The sequence below is a fragment of the Moschus berezovskii genome, chromosome 18 (assembly GCF_049115385.1).
Source record: "Moschus berezovskii isolate FMDL1 chromosome 18, NW_MosBer_1.0, whole genome shotgun sequence".
Lineage (NCBI taxonomy): Eukaryota > Metazoa > Chordata > Mammalia > Artiodactyla > Moschidae > Moschus > Moschus berezovskii.
Genome location: NC_142477.1, coordinates 78314868 through 78319022, shown reverse-complemented (window position 1 = coordinate 78319022; position 4155 = coordinate 78314868).

Here is a 4155-nt window from a genome sequence, read left to right as displayed (position 1 = left end):
CAGTTCAGTTCAGTCACTCAGTCGTGTCTGACTCTTTGCGACCCCATGAACCAGAGCACACCAGGCCTCCCTGTCCATCACCAACTCCCGGAGTTCACTCAAACTCACGTCCATCGAGTCAGTGATGCCATGCAGCCATCTCGTCCTCTGTCGTCCCCGTCTCCTCCCGCCCCCAATCCCTCCCAGCATCAGAGACAGGTGAGTGGTTACCAAAGATGAGTGATGGAGACGGAGGAGAGAGGCCTTGCTACTAGAGCACCACTAGAGACCCTCGCAGGGATGGGTGCTGTCGCTCTTAACTGCGTCTGTGCCACTGACTTGGGCTCTGATACTACCTGTAGTCTTGTGCGGTGTTATCACTGGAGGGGACTGACTAAAGGTTACGTGGAATCTCTCTGCGTTCCTCACTGTGTCATGGGATCCACTGTTTCCCCAAAGTAAGTCGATAAACCTTAAAAATCGGAGGCAAAATAAATCATTTTTAGGGATGAAACCTAAGAGAATTTCTCCCCGTCAGAACTTCTTTGCAAGAAATACCAAAACAATTTCTTCAGTTTAAAGAAAAATTGTATCAGACTCAGCCTTGAATCTATAGGCAGCCATGAAGAGCACCAGAAAAGGTACATATTTGTACAAATTTAAAAGATCCTGAACTGCTGTGTGCTGTGAAAGTCACTCAGTCAATGTCTGACTCTTTGCAATCCCATGGACTATACAGTCAATGGAATTCTCCAGGCCAGAACACTGTAGTAGGTAGCCATTCCCTTCTCCAGGGGATCTTCCCAACCCAGGCAGTGAACCCAGGTCTCCTGCATTGCAGGTGGATGCTTTACCAGCTGAGCCAATTTTATCAATGTGTGTGTCTTTTTGAAAATGTATAGGAAAAGAAAGTGAAGTCAGTCGTGTCTGACTCTTTGCAACCCCATAGACTGTAGCCCACCAGGCTCCTCCGTCCGTGGGATTTTCCAGATAAGAATACTAGAGTGGGTTACCATTTCCTTCTCCAGGAGATCTTCCTGACTTAGGGATTGAACCTGGGTCTCCCGCAATGTAGACAGACACTTTACCGTCTGAGCCACCAGGGAAGTTGTATACATATGCATATATATATACACACATCTATTTACATATGTGTATGAATAGCAAGTTTCATAATTTAAAACAATAGAAAAAGGAAGAAATCAAGAGAGGTGATGCCATCTGGAGACTGATACATGTGCTGTGCTATACACAAGAGGGGTAGGAAGGGCTGCTATTTTGACAGCAGGAGACCGACAGTGATGAATAAATGCGGTTGGTGAGTCAGAGTGGTCCCATGCAGAGGAGTTTAAAAATGCAAGAAGAGCAGTTGTATTTTGTGAGGTCACCTAATGCTCCCAGGGGTATTAAAGCAAGTTGTCAAAACCTGTTTTAATAGCTAAGTTGAGGAAAGATTTTATTGTTGCTATGTATCAATACCTTTTAAGCAGGGTGTAAAATGTGCTTATGTGAGGCGCATTTAAAAAGAAAAGAAAAACCTCAGTCACTAATTCACTTGAAATGATAACCTATTTGAGATAAACTGTAGACCTAAATGTAAAACCTAAAACAAACAAACCAAAAAATCATAGAAGAATATATTTGTTACTTTAGGGTAAGAAAAGGTTTCTTGTGAGACAAAAGTCATGATCATGAAATGAAAAATAAGTTAGACTTCATCAAATACAAACAAGAAATCTTCCTCATAAAACACTGTCAATATAATAAGAAGCAAGTTACAGACTGTGAGGATGTGTTCATAAAACAAAGTATTTCTATCCGGCACCTGCAAAGAGCTCCTGAAAATCAATAACAAGAAGACAGCTCAATTTTAAGAGGCAAAGGCATACAGGCACCTCACGAAGGAAAATATGAAGTTGTCAATAAACACATGGAAAACTCTTCAACTTGATTAGTTACCAGGACAGTGCACACTAAAAACCCAGGGAGACGTTACACAAGCTCCGCTGGAAAGTCTAAAACACAGGAGGTTGGCCACAGCAAAGCTGAAAGAACTCTGCGGAAGCCAGCACCTGCGCATGTCACTGGCAGGAGTGTGAAGCAGTGCAGCCACTTTGGCAAAGTGTCAGGTTCTTGAAGTGTCAAATCCACCTCTGTGTGTGTGTGCACGCTAAGTCGTCTCAGTCACGTGCAACTCTTTGTGACCCTACAGACCGTATGCGACCCTATGGACCGTATGCGACCCTCTGGACTGTAGCCCACGAGGCTTCTCTGTCCATGGGATTCTTCAGGCAAGAATACCACTAGCAGCACCTGGGAAGGCTCCCCAGTAATTCCACTGCCAGGTGTGTGTGCCAAAGAAATGTGTGTGTATGTCCATGCAAAGCACTTTATGAGACTTTTATCATAGTGAAATCTTGACTCTTGACCAACACAATGAATTCTAGCTGTTGTTCCGTGGCTCAGTTGTGTCCGACTCTCTGTGACCCCATGGACAGCAGCACACCTGGCTCCTCTGTCCTCCACTACCTCCCAGAGTTTGCTCAAACTCACGTCCATTGAGTTGGTGATGCCATCCAACCATCTCATCCTCTGTCGCCCCCTTCTCCTCTTGCCCTCCATCTGATGGAAATGCATCAGAGTCTTTTCCAATGGACTGGCTCTTTGCATCAGGTGGCCAAAGTATTAGAGTTTCAATTTCAGCAATATTCCTTCCAATGAATATTCAGGATTAATTTCTTTTAGGATTAACTGGTTTGATATCCTTGCTGTCCAAGGGACTCTCAAGAGTCTTCTCCAGCACCACAGTTCAAAAGCATCAATTCTTCAGCACTCAGCCTCCTTTATGGTCCAACTCTCACACCCCTACATGACTACTGGAAAAGCCATGTTTGAAAAGGTTTGAATATACAGTCCTTAGTCAGCAAAGTGATGTCTCTGCTTTTTAATATGCTGTCTAGGTTTGTCGTAGCTTTTTGTCCCAAGAGAAAACATCTTTTAATGAATAAGCTGTGCTTGTTCAAAATGAAGCGGGACGAAGGCTAGCAGAGTTTTGCTAAGAGAACTCACTGGTCATAGCAAACACCATGTTCCAACAACACAAGAGAAGACTCTACACGTGGACATCACCAGAGAGTCAACACTGAAATCAGATTGATTATATTCTTTGCAGCCAAAGATGAAGAAGCTCTATACAGTCAGCAAAAACAAGACCAGGAACTGACTATGGCTCAGATCATAAACTCCTATAAGCCAAATAGACTTAAATTGAAGAAAGTAGGGAAAACCACTAGACCATTCAGGTATGACCTAAATCAAATCCCTTACAATTATTCAGTGGAAATGAGAAATAGATTCAAGAGATTAGATCTGATAGACAGAGTGCCTGAAGAACTATGGGTGGAGGTTCATGACACTGTACAGGAGGCAGTGATCAAGATCATTCCCAAGAAAAAGAAATGCAAAAGGCAAAATGGCTGTCTGAGGAGGCCTTACAAATAGCTGTGAAAAGAAGAGAAGTGAAAGGCAAAGGAGAAAAGGAAAGATACACCCATCTGAGTGCAGAGTTCCAAAGAATAGCAAGGAGAGATAAGAAAGCCTTTCTCAGTGGTCAATGCAAAGAAATAGAGGAAAACAATAGAATGTGAAAGACTAGAGATCTCTTCAAGAAAATTAGAGATACCAAGGGAACATTTCATGCAAAGATGGGCTGGATAAAGGACAGAAATGGTATGGACCTAACAGAAGCAGAAGAGATTAAGAAGAGGTGGCAAAAATACACAGAAGAACTGTACAAAAAAGATCTTCATGACCTAGATAACCACGATAGTGTGATCACTCATCTAGAGCCAGACGTCCTGGAATGCAAAGTCAAGTGGGCCGTAGGAAGGATCTCTATGAACAAAGCTAGTGGAGGTGATGGAACTCCAGTTGAGCCATTTCAAATCCTAAAAGATGATGCTGTGAAAGTGCTGCACTCAACATGCCAGCAAATATGGAAAACTCAGCAGTGGCCACAGGACTGGAAAAGGTCAGTTTTCATTCCAATCCCAGAGAAGGGCAATGCCAAAGAATGCTCAAACTACCACACAATTGCACTCATCTCACACACTAGCAAAGTAATGCTCAAAATTCGCCAAGCCAGGCATCAACAGTACATGACCGTGAACTTCCAGA